This window comes from Myotis davidii, unplaced genomic scaffold (genome assembly GCF_000327345.1).
Source record: "Myotis davidii unplaced genomic scaffold, ASM32734v1 scaffold348, whole genome shotgun sequence".
Lineage (NCBI taxonomy): Eukaryota > Metazoa > Chordata > Mammalia > Chiroptera > Vespertilionidae > Myotis > Myotis davidii.
Window position 1 is genome coordinate 1,454,865 of NW_006298965.1, and position 13,340 is coordinate 1,468,204.

The following is a 13,340-nucleotide window of genomic DNA, read 5'->3' on the forward strand; positions in this document are numbered from 1 at the left end:
TTATGGGATCAACTCTCGGTTTTCTTGTCTGCATGGTTTATGGATTATTCATGAACACAGAAGCTGTCCAAGTGAAGCCATCCCACCTCTACTGGCTGGTCTGCAGAATTATACTACACACACACACACACACACACACACACACACACACACACACTCACTCTTGCACTGTAAGCTTTTGCTTGTTTCTAAATCTATACCTCCCTGTCCAAAGCTTTGCCCGTCCTCATAGGACTAACGTTCCCTATTTTGTCCAGAGGACTTGAGCTGGGCATAATGTTGTTCTCATACCATTTTTTTCTGATGGGATTTGTCCACATGAATTAGTGGGAGTGAAACCACGCTCATGAAAATAAAAGTCCCCCATTCACTGGAATTTCTTTTTTGTGCTGCTCTTTTAGGAGAAAGGCAAATTGTCAGCAAAGAACATTGTGTCAAGCAAAATAAGCTAGTCAGAGAAAGATAGCTATCACATGATCTCACTCATATGTGGAATCGAACGAAATAATAAACTGATAAACAAAACAGGTCCACAGAGGCATGGGTGTATGGAACAGACTGATGAATCTCAGGGAGGTAGGGAAGGGGGATGGGAAGAGATTAACCAAAGAACATCATATATGCATAACCCATGGCCACAGACAGTAGTGTAGGGCAGGTCTAGGATGGGGCAGGGGTTGGGTGGAAAGGGGCAAAGGGAGCTCAGGAAAATAGGGGACATCTGTAATACTATCAACAATAAAAAAACATTGAAAAAACAACAACAAAACCAATCAGGATGCCTTCTTTGCCACTGGTGATCCCATCGAATGGGTGATGGGAAGAAACATAAACCAATTAGCAGCTCCGGGCCATGAATCCAGGAACCTGGACTCTGTCAGGAAGCCGCCCTGTGGTTTGGGGCAAAAGCTCTTAATTTCTCTAGACTCAGTTGCTCGTCTATTAATAAAACCTGACAGAGAGAAAAATTGAGTCTGCCCCTTTCAACTCCAAACATATTTTTCTGTCATTCCTGGATATGGAGGTGGACCTCTGCAAGGGACTCCTTCCGACCAAGCCCTGGCGATAGACCTTCGTTTCCTGTGCTGGGTTTTTAGTCATTTACTCAAGTGAAGACAAGGAAGGCGGGCTAACCCAACTTGCAGCTGATACAAAGCCCACGGCAGCTAAGGTGCTCCCTGACGGACGGGCATTCAGAATATCCTGACAGCCTCCTGTAGTCCAAACCACCGGGGCCAGAACACTCAGGGGGGTTTGATAGGGATAAATGTAAAGTCCTGTGTCTACGTGGTTGCTTTTTTAAAAATCAAGTTCACAAATGAAGGGAGTGCAAGTCCTGGTGTACAGCAAGTCCTCTAAGAGACTTGACTGTTATTTAGTTGGTTGCATGCATAATGTAACTCAACTGTTAACAATGCAGCTGCCAAAGCAAACTAGCTCAGGCTGCCTTCCTAGAAAGGGGGATGGTGCGGGGAGCGGGGCGGGAGCATGCTGGGACAATGGAAGCACCAGTCATCTGAACTTGGCACTGGCTTATGTACCTAGAATAATCTGGTGAGTTGCAGCCATCAAGATTTAAGAAGGGTGGGCACACCATGCAATATACAGATGATGTATCTTAGAAATGTGCACTTGAAGCCTATATAATCGAAGTAGCCAATGTCACCCCAACACACTGAACTTACAAAAGCAAAACAAAGTCCCCTCACTTCCTGCTTGCTCCCAACCACTCAAGTAAGGTTTTCTCACAGACAAAAGATGGAATTGACTTGCCAGTATCTAACCCTGGGCTTCCCGGGAAACAGCTGATATTTACATTTACCTGGTTCTCTCTAGCTGTCCTCCTAGGACAGCAGTGGGCAAACTACGGCCCATCGGCCCATTTGAAATGAATAAAACTATTGAAAAAAAAGACCGTACCCTTTTATGTAATGATGTTTACTTTGAATTTATATTAGTTCACACAAACACTCCATCCATGCTTTTGTTCCGGCCCTCCGGTCCAGTTTAAGAACCCATTGTGGCCCTCAAGTCAAAAAGTTTGCCCATCCCTGTCCTAGGAGCTTTAATCATCACAAACAGCGGATGCTGTAAGTGTCCTGAAATACCTCAAACAGTGAATTCCTCCTCCTACCAGGTGCTACACCCTGAAGGCACAGAGGAACCAAATGTTCATCCCAGGTCAGCAGTTAGTAATCAAACCAGGAGCTTGCCCTTCCCAGGGGTTTTGGTCAGTTTGTTTGCATGTGTTTGAGGAAGATGAATGAATGCAAGAAGTGGTTTTATATGGTGCACTGCATAATTTCTTATGCACACACATTATGAGCAGATAACTCTGTGTGTGTGTGTGTGTGTGTGGTGGGAGGAGTCCTGTGCGTTGTAACGTGGTTAGTGGCAGCATCCATGACCTCTGCCCCCTGGGGTGCACCAGTAGCATACCAGTAGCACCCAGCACCCTCAGCTGTAACAACCAAAACATCTCTAGACATTGCTAACTGTTCCCTCGGGAACAAATGGCCCCCAGTGAGGAACCACAGATCTAGATCCGGTGACTGCATGTTGACATGACAGGACCCTCAGTTGTTGAAGGGGTCAAATTAGATAAGCATGTTTTAGTAGTTTTAAAAGTTAAACCAATATTTAGACAGATAGTAACAGTACACCCCTTATCTTCCCGCGGTTTCCTTTGTTTATTCATCTAAGACCTTTGTGTGCTGGGTGCTAGAGACCCATAAATAAATAAACCTTGAGAGACTTCAAGGTTTGCCAGGTAAACAAAGAGGATAGGAGAAAGAGAGAGATCATATGAGACATCCCATAATGAGCACATGTATGTAACATGTACAAATGTGGTGGGAGCCCCAAGAAAGGAGGGGCTGCCTTTGAGCCAAACCATAGGAAACCAGTTGGACCAGAGAGCCAGTCTGTAGCAATTACTAGTTGACTAATTGGGGCTAAATCCTTATCATGGGATGCCATGTATTCGAGCCGTTTTGCCACAAGTATTAAGGTGCCTGCTGACAGACTGTTCAGCACAGATGACGGTGCTATCATTTCTTTAGGGCTGCTCTTCAAGCGTCTGAAATCTGAATGAGTGACTTGAGAACTGAAGTTGTCACAGACATCTGTCCTTTTCCCCTGTCCTTTTTCATACCTGCTCCGGTGATAGCAAACAGCCAAACAAAAACAGTAAGATAAAGATAAAAACTCCGACCCAGACCTCCTGAAGTAGAGTCGCAGCGACACTAGATAACACCACGTCCAAGCAGAAGCTCAGTCCGGAATATATTCTTCAAGGGGCACTTGATCATCTCACTTTGGGTCTCTTGATTCAAAAAGAAATGTGCTTAGCTCCATGAACACCTGTAATCTGACGTTGTACATTCAGATAGAAATAATTCTGCCGAAGTGACTACCTGCTAGTCCCACAGAGATTGGATTGACCATCCTGAAAGGACCGGGGTGTTCTACATCATAATCATTAACAAGGAAACTCCCTCTAAAAGCCGGCATGCCCGATGGAGCCACATGTACATTAAAGGCCACAGCACCTCCCCTCTAAGTCCGCCCTGCAGGTTTACCTGGTCTGTGTCTTCCTAGGGTGCACAGAGCTGGGGTTGTTAGGTTATGAGTCACCTCATTTTAGAAGGGCACCCTTGCAATCTGTCACTCACGCTTATTTATGAGGAATGCAGCCACTTAACATCAGCTACCAAGTCCCCATGAACACACAGCCACATTGAGTGCCTCCACCAGATGCTTCCTGTCCCTTCGCTTCCAGAATTAAAGGCTGCTGGGGGGAACTGAGACAGACATGACCGTCTATTCAGATGCGTGGAGAGTGTGATCGCTGCAAAGCCAGCTCTTGAAATTAATATCATTGGTGTGAGATTAAATTTCCTCCATCTAAGACCTGCCTTTTTAGCACCGGAGAAATCCATCTCTCTATTGAAGGTTACATTAATATAGAACATTCCAGGCACTGACTATCACATGCCTTTGGAGTAATCTTGCCATGCTGTTTTTTCAAGTATCGCAAGTGAAACAGACAAAGAGCTGACAGGTGGATCTTGTGGTACATTCAGAATCTTTGTGAAAATGTCCCCACCATTTTTAAATCTCAGTTTGATTATATTTATGAGAAATGAACATACCATATATGGACATACGCATGTATCAACAGCCCTTATTTGGCAGTGCCCTATAAAACCTAGTCTGTGTTATGACTTATAAATCAGAAATTTATTAGATATATTCATATCTTATCTATGGTTTGAGCCAGTGGTTCTCAACCTTCTGGCCCTTTAAATATAGTTCCTCATGCTGTGACCCAACCATAAAATTATTTTTCTTGCTACTTCATAACTGTAATGTTGCTACTGTTATGAATTGTAATGTAAATATCTGATATGCAGGATGGTCTTAGGCAACCCCTGTGGGGTTGAACTGGTCTTAGTTCAACCGCCTAAGGGGTCGCGACCCACAGGTTGAGAACCGCTGGTTTGAGCTGATTGTCTTCAGACTCCCTATTTGGAAAAAAAATATGCTTTTCATAAAATTACCAGGAGTCAATTTATCCAACAAAATTTTTTGAGCGCCTACTATATGCCAGGCACTACTCCAGGTCCTTGGAATGTCTCTGTGAACAAGAAAGATAAAGAAAAAAAAACAAAAACTCCTATAGTCATAAAGCTCTTCTAAGCAGTGTGTATGTATGTGTGTGTGAGAGAGAGAGTGTGTGTTTGAAAATGACATATGGGAGTGTGAGGCAGACAGTCTATACAACAATAATTAAATTATCTAGTAGGTTAGAGGGTGGGAAGGGCTCATTGGAATGTACCCCAAAGTTGACTTTGAGCATTTTATATGAAAATCCCAGGTTTGAAATGTTAGAAACCAATGCAAAATAACTTGACACTAAACTTGGGGTCTGTCTGGAGGCTGTGGCACCGACCCTGTGTTTACTGGTGAGGAAGCCCTGGCCCCGCAGTGACCAGCAGGAGTGGGGCCCGAGGCAGACTCTGCTGTGACCGGCCTTGCCAGCCAGGGACCGCACTGCTGGAATCTCCTGGAAAATCTGTTTGGGAACATTGCCAAGTCAGACGTGTCTTCAGGAGCATGCCGAGTGGCATCCTCACAGCAGAGTGGTCAGCAGCAGAAGGATTTTGAAATGTGTGGATTAGGTGGAGACAAGACCCTTAAGAAATCACTCTACTCTCCCATGTGGCAAGCAGCCACAGAAGTGAGACCCCCGATTTATTCGCCCTCATTCCTCTGTCTCACTCACAAATGACACTGACCGTTTCCCAGGCTTCCTGGAGCACCAGCAGACAAGGGTGGGGTGGGTGTGTTGGCTTTGCCATCACAGCTCTCTCTTATTTCTGTCTCCATTCCTGCAAAAAAAAATGTAACTGGGTTGGCATCATTCTTAGATTTCCACTAAATCATTTGGTTGTGTCTAATTGTGTATAAATCCGGGTTAAGAACAGAATTGAAAAGACCCCACATGTTGTGATGGAATAAACCAAAGTCAACGGTCATGGCGTAGACTCAACCGTAAGGCAGCCTTGCTGGAACTTGGTTCCCCAACTGTAAATGGGGTTTAACCTTCCTACTTACAGGCTGGCAGTGAGGGTTGAAAGGTTGAGAGTGTGGGTCTGGAATAACACTCCGAAAATTACAATTCACAATCGAGCACTTTCAGTTACTTCGGCCCATTCTCTGTCCAGCGAAGGGTTGGTAGAGGGATAGACAAGTCTACCATCTCTCTAAAGGTTGCTTGAGGCATATTTTATGTTAGTGTAATGAGTCTTCTGAGAGCTGGAAGGGGCCTCAAACATCCAATGGGACCAACCTTGGTTGTTTCTCAGAATAAGCTGGAAGGCTTTTTTGTTTTTGTTTTTGTATTTTTAATACCGATTCATAAGCTCCACGCTCAGAGATTCTGATGCGTAAGACCTCGAGTGAGGCTTGGAGCTTGCTTGTTCGTATGTTTTGCGTTTGTGATTGTTTATTTTAGGGAAACTCCACACAGGAGTCTGAGATGAGCTGGTTTGGGAAACCTTATTCCAACATTCTATTAAAGCTGACCTCCTCTTTCCATCCTCGGCTTCACTTAGAAATGGAAAACCAGTAATTACTCAGGCGCTCATCCTTCCTGCTCAGTTCACTTGCCTCCGTGCACCCCCATTACTTGGCACCCCACCTTGACAGCTGCTATTGCCAAGCACCCACATTAATCTATTTTGACATCCTCTCCCTTCCACCTGCTGCCCTCTAGTGGAGGTGCTGGCAAGCAGCAAACGATTTCAATGGCAGCACTGCAGGTTGGGGGGCGTGGGGGGTGGGGGTGGGGGTGACGGGTCCCAGCTGGTGGGTGCAGGTCTCACAGAGATGTCCACAGAACACAGCTATGAGAGAAACCACTAGCCCCAGGCTGCTCGGACACTGTGTGCACACAGCTTACATTTGGAACAGAGCCTTACGGAAGAGCTCACCATCTGTTTATGGCTTATTTCTGGGTTTCAGAAATTTACCTGGAAAAATTTATTCTTGGGATATTTTTGCTTCCTTGTCCTTCATTTCTTTCTCTGTCACCTACCCACATTCCACCTCTTGCAAAAAAGAAGGGTGTTCTTCCCTACCTCTCCCTACCTTGTGGACTTTCCAAATCTTGCAAAAACATGAGAGGGTGTGTTCATTTAATCCTTACAGTTTGGAAGTGTTTGGTTACCAGGAGGAAGGGGCAGACATGAACGCAGTGTTAGCAGTGTAAGGGGCACCTAGGTGATGGCCCCCCTTGTGCCCCTCCGAGACCCCGGCAGACGCCTGTAGCCCACCCGCTTTTTCCCAGGCAGTGGGGAAGATTGCGGCGCGCCACGCAGAGAGCCCGAAGCCGGAGCTTAGAACTCAGGCTGGCTGATGGGAAGCCCGCAGGGCTTCTGTCCTGTGCTCTCCTCTCCCCACAGTGACTCTGTAGTCTTCTACATAGGAGTAAAGAAATAATAGCATTCACGGTAAAGGACGTTAAGTCTCATGAGACTATTTTCATAGTAAGATCACTCAGCTTTTCTTTTCATTGATGTTTAATCCTCAGTGCATCTCTGCACAGCTCCCAATTCCTCGGTTTAATACTCTTGCATCCAAAACTGTTTCGCCAAGGTAACTTGGCAGGTGGGTAAGGTCGGGTAGGAGGCGAGGACAGCAGCAGCCACAAATGGATGCCACAAAAGTTGAGAAGAGATATGACACGGGAGATGCTGTAGACTCCTATAAGCTGTGGTGAAACTTAGTTACCCATATCAACCAAGAGAGCAGAACCCAGAGACCAAACACCAAAACAAGGATAAACTCATGCAGATGTAGTGATCACGTAGGATCCTGTGGGGGATGGATACACACACAGAGTTTTCCCTTTTTATGTGGGTAGTTTTTCACTCTTCTTTTAGCCTTGACAGTATCTTGGTAAGTGATTTTTCTTAATATTTTTTTCTTAAGGGACATAAACAGTATAAGAGTTCATTGGACTGATTTGTCTTTTCTTATTACTGTATATGATTACTATTGGAATACTATCATACCACCCATTTCATCTCTTGAGTGTGTGCATGTACATATACACACACGCACACGCACACACAAACTGCCTTTTTCTCCTGTAATGACAGAAAACCCAGCTCTGTGTTGATAAGAGACGTTGCTGTGGGTCCCGGGCCCACGCCTGCCTCTGGGTGAGCAGTACAGTGCGGAAGGTACAATACCGAGCTCTGGACCACAGTTCTCTGCCCTTCTGCCGTTTTTACCTGTTAGCCTTGGCCAGACAAGTGAACTTCAGTGAGCCTCGGTTTCCCCTATGAAGTCAGGATTGTATTACGACTGCGCCTTCATTGGTGAGACGGTCAGCCTCTGAATAGGTCCGTGAAAACCGTGACAATTAACCTCAAACAGCCGTCGGTTGTGTCTGAATGGCACACCTCGCGTGCATGATGCTCTGCTTTCCTTTGATAGATACTCGCTGAGAGGATCCCTCCCGTCTGGTTCTCTCTCGTGTGATTTTCCTGGTTTAGCTGACAAGCACTGCATGGGCAGAGCTAGCCGCCTCGATTGAGCCGTTACAAAGCAGCGCGCTTCTATAGATAACGCATCTTCTCTTCATTTGGTTTGATTTTGCTGGGAGTTTGAGTTCTCTGGTGTGCACCATGCGTGGCCAGAGGGCAGTGTGTTGGGATCCAAACCCCCTCCTGCCCCCTGCAGTGTGCCAGCCCCCCCTGTGCCTGCTGCCCACAGCCCGTGCTGACAGCTAAGGTGTGAGTGTGACAGCTGCCCTGCGGCTGGGAACCTATATAGGCAGTTACGGTTCTCATAGCTCGCGTGTTCAAAACCACAACTGAAACAGAACTTTATCCCCCGAAGTCTGCCCCCCTTGACGTTTCAGGATCCCTTTATTTTTTGATGACTAGAGAAATGTGCAGAGATACTCCCTGTCACAAGCTTGAAAAGGAAAAACGGGGAGTTGGTGCGGCCGAGAGAGAACACCATGAGCCGCCCGGAGTCACCGGCGGCTGTTGAGTTGACGGGGAGGTGGTCAAGCAGAGGGGGGTGCAGGGAGCGACTGCATGGGACCCCATCTCTGGCACCTACAAATCCTGTGACCTGGGGAGCAGCGCCCCCTCTCTCTGCCTCAGTTTCCTCAGACGTAAAGGGGGATGATAGCAGTGCCTAGCACAGAGGATTGTGGGGATTAGATAAGCTATACATGTAAGCGCATTCAGATCCATTGGCACCCAAAGCTCAGCGGATGTCCGCGATCATGGCTACAAAACTCAGAGAGAACCGAGCCATAGGGTCCGGTGGGATATGGATGATGTCTTCCGCCCTTCCTCCTCCTCTGCCTTCCCTCCCCGGACTTTGCTTCCCTCCCCTCCACCCTGCCCCCCATTGTCTCTTCCTCCCAGCTTCAGAGTTGTCAGTGAGAGCCTTTAGAAGGGGCCAAGCTCTTGGTATACTTTTCAGCAAACGTGACTCTCCCCAGCAGCCAGCAGCCACGGGCTTGAGGACAACAGATAGCTTTCCCCTAAGAAATGGTTGAACTTCAGGACAAATGGGTGGGTCTCTGTGCGGGAAGACTGAGTGGGCTCGGTGAGGCATGGGGACCGCGGTGCCAGGGATCCAATGGGTGATGTCATCACGCTCTCGGAGGGAAGTGGACTGTGAAGAGCACACTTGTCTTCCTTCACCGACCCTCGGTTTCAGGGGCTGCACGTTGTGCGGGTGACACGAACGCCCATAGAAGTCACAGCCCAGGAGCACGGCCCCCCTCGGGCCCACATGCCTCCGGTGTTTCTCCCCAGACTCCCCACTCTGCACCCTCCTCCGCGAGGCCCCGCTGACCTCAAAGGGCCTTTCTTGCCAGGCCACGAAGCGCATCTGACCAGAGGGCCGGGATCACAGCCAAATCTGAAGGAAGGTGCAAACTGTGTGACTAAAAAAAGCCGGAGCACGTGGCGCTGCGAATAGCAGATACCCGTGGTCTATAAATAACACGGCCAGGGTCAGGGGGAGAGGGTAATAAGTTGTTGTCCGGCCCTTGAGGTCAGTCTCGCCATTTCTAATACTGAACCCCAAAGACACAGACACTTCACCAAAGGGGCCCCTGGATAAAATGGACACCACCTGGCTCGCTTATTTTATCAGGATGTTTTTCAGTTTGGCAGTAAGCATTTTTAAACGGGATTTATTTTATTCAGAATGCATTGGGAAACTTGTATAATTTTCAAACAAACTAATGAAAGCAAAACAAAAAGCAAGAAACAATCCCCATACCAGGGTTGTGCTTTTCTGAGGATGGGCTAAGGCTGCGATGCTACAGAAACAGGAAGATTTAGGGGTCTCGCTGGAAAGGTTTCCTTTTCCCTTAAATAACCCACCATCACGGGGGGCGGGGCGGGGGGGGGGATAGATGGATCTAACACAGAAGGAATGAGGAGAAAAGGAAGTCAGGAACTTGGGAAAGTTTTCTTTTTCTTTCCTCCCTTTCTGTTTTTGGCTTTGTTTTTTTCCCTTGTCTCGAAACCAAAAGGGATTTGAGTTCTGGTCCAGAACTCCCAAGACCAGAGGGTCAGGGAAGGCCACCCAGAGGCTGGGAGCTGCGATCTTATCGCTGGTCCCCCCCCCCTCTCCCGCCCAAGCCTTGAGCAAACACAACTGCTGGCCTTCCTGTTCGGTGGCCGCGGCCGAGGTTTCACTCCTTCTCTTTCGCTTGGGGATATGGACTTTGGGGGTGTCTGTTGCTGTTATTTTCTTTAGAGAAACAGAGACATGGTGTGCTCTTCTCACAAACCCTGTCCCTGGCACAGGGCGACCACAGCTAAGTAAAGAACAAGATGAGACGCTCAGGCACAGGGGACCACGGGCCTGCGCCAGGAGCTAGACCACATTTCCTGTCCACCATCCCTTCTTCCCACGCCTCCTGCATCCCCACCACACTTTGTGGTCACATGTGTGCTCCTCACTCTGCCGTCTAATCTCCCAGGAAGAGCAGCCCATTGACTCAGGGCCAGTCCTCTGCGAAGGGAGTGAGCTTGTCCTCTCCCCTCCCAGGATCTTTCTGTCTCTGTCTGGGCCAGAGCCGGCTGAGCGAGGGAGACCAAGGTGTCCAGTGTTCACGTGTGTATGGTTTAAGGTTGTGATCATTGTCTGTCTGCTTTGAATGTCATGATGCCCCGAGTGGGACGGCACTGCTGCAGCATCCGGGCTGCCAGGGAGGCACCTGCAGGGCCCGGGCTCTGGCTGCTGAGGCGGGCAGGCCTGCGTGGTGAGAGGGAGTGCCCCGTACTTTTGCAGGAGAACCTCAAATCTGAACTCGGGACTTTACATTTTCTCCAAAGTAGTTGGAGGATTTGAGCTCATTTTAGTCCATTCGTGGAATCGAATGTGATCTATTTGGTTAGAAATCGTGCTCTTCCTTAAAAATCATACCCCAGGCTGCTCAGGATTCTTTCATTAATGTCTTGGGTCACTTGTTTAACCATCAGTGGATTCACTTATGTTTCTAAGCACTCAGGCCAGGCCACAGTAACATAGTCTACAAAATACCACGAGAGACGACACCACCTGCCTCACTGAAATGAAGAAGCCTTAGATGGCGCACGCTCCCCCCAACACCGGCAGTCAGGTGGCTCCTTCCTGCAGGGAGAGGGGCAGATCTCCTAGTGATTGGTTCGTTGTGAACCCATACTGGCTCCCAGCGACTCACAAGCCACCTGGCAGTCCCTTCTGGAATGTTCCTGGGGATCGAGGTTAAAGGCATCCACCTTTTTAACCTACTCAGACATGGGCATATCTTCTATTTTTGTCCTCTGAAAATCCCCAGGAAAAAGCAGTGGCTTATTGGTCCCTTTATGCTTTCGTCTGTTTGTTTGTTTTTTAACATTTGAAGTTTTCATTAGTTTTGAGGTTGTGCTTAGTATCTCACTGGCTTAAGGCTCCAGTTCTCTTAACTACTCTCCAGGCTTCACGGAATTAACCGAGAGAAGAAGGAAATTCTCTGAGTCCCCCTTTGCTTTCTCTTCTCTGATGAGTTGAATCATCTTTTCTTGTTGCTTTCATAGTACTTGAGATTTTTGTGAGATGAGAAAAATGTATCTCAGTTTATAGCTTTACCTTTTAAGTGTAAAATTCTGAACTATTGGTTATTGCAGCATTGTGTGTTTTTTAATAATCCATAGTGTCTGTGTGTCTGTGTGTATGTGTGTGTGTGTGTGTGTGTGTGTGTGTACATGTTTTCAATATTAAGCTGGCCTCTGTCTTTCATGCCTCCTGAGCACTTAAAGGTCATTTGTGCTACATGTGAGAGTATTGACAGGCTACCCAGGCTTGAGGCTTACTTTAAGATGGAGAGTATTACTTTGGATTAAGTTGTTATCCTTGGAAGAAATAACAAGTCTCAAAATTTCAGTGCAAACAGCAAATCATGAGCTTTGTCACTATTACTTGGCAAGACCAGGTAAACCCCACATCAAATTCAGGTGGGGTGGGCTGGGGAGGGGGAGACATTCAGGGCCAGGAGGGCAGGCTGGAGGCCCTGGAGCCCTGGGAGTCAGCAGGACACCTCCAGAAGTCGGGGAGGAGAAAGGCAGCATTAACCAAGTACTCCGTCCGTCAGCTGATAAATGTTTTGGGAGCACGTTGCATGCCTGGCACCATCCTATTTTCACTGAAAAAAGTGAAGGAAACACAAAGTGAGCTGAGACTAAGGAGAGGCAAGAGCCCTTCACCCTCAGTCACAGCTGGGCCCGTCCACCTGCTTTTCTGTTCTGAACACACAACCCAACACTTGGCCAAAGGGATAGCGCAGACCGCTCCTACATCGACACGTGATGTTGAATGCAGTAAGAAGACCCCGGAAGAGCCGATCTGCGGCCATTTAAAGAGGCCTGAGGTGAAAATGAGAGAGGAGGGAGGAGCGTTTCTGTGGGGGAAGTTGTAAGACCAGTGTTGGCCACCGAGCTGCGGAAAATGATGCGTTTTCTTTCCTTCCTTCCTTTGCTGCGTGACTTTGGGGACTTTTCGTGGGGGACTGCCGCCTTGGCAGCCGGACAAAAGATGGGGAGATGGGAACCCCAGTCTCTCTAACATCCGGAGACTCCTGTCCCCTGAAAAGTCATCACAGCCCGTGATTCCTGGGTTCTCGCTCCTTACACTCCGCTGTGGGAAAGGGCCCCCAGCCTGGGCAGGAAAGGGTCTGGAGGAGGAAGCAGTGTGACACACAGAGGAGCTGCTCACTGCCATGCCCGTGGTGGCCTCGGATGGACGGCCGAGATCAGAAACGGTGTGGGTGCCTAGAACCGCGGAAGCCATGACCGGCGGCTGGGTGACTCCTGCCCTCCCTGTGGGCCCCTCCGCGCGGCTGTGTGTGTGTCGCAGGGGCTGCTGTGGATGTAAGCCCAGCAACTTGTGTTTCAGTCCAGCACAGTCAGTCCCGGAGGAAGAGGCTCCCCGTTGGCCACCCGCTCAGGGTCTGGAAAGGCCACTCTGGGGGACCCTCCCCCATCAGGCCAAGAATGAGAAGCACTGAGCTGCGCCTACCATCCCTGCAGCTTCCAGCCTGATTTAGGGGGACACAGGGCAGCCTGCAGGGTTAGGGGTGCCTCCAGCCTGACTTAGGGGGACACAGGGCAGCCTGGAGTGGAAGCGGTGCCTCCAGCCTGATTTAGGGGGACACAGGGCAGCCTGCAGGGTTAGGGGTGCCTCCAGCCTGATTTGGAGGGACATGGGGAGCCTGCAGGGGAAGGGGCTTGGTAGGCGGAAGCCGCTGTCACACAGTCGGGTGTCCGTGGGAG

The 13,340-nt window shown here is 48.6% G+C and overlaps 1 protein-coding gene across 3 annotated transcripts in view; it reads left to right on the forward strand.

The window, feature by feature from the left end:
* The window catches only part of GHR (growth hormone receptor), a 200,700-nt gene that overhangs the window by 99,821 nt on the left and 87,539 nt on the right, over positions 1 to 13,340 (forward strand). The gene's annotated exons all lie outside the window — the stretch shown is intronic.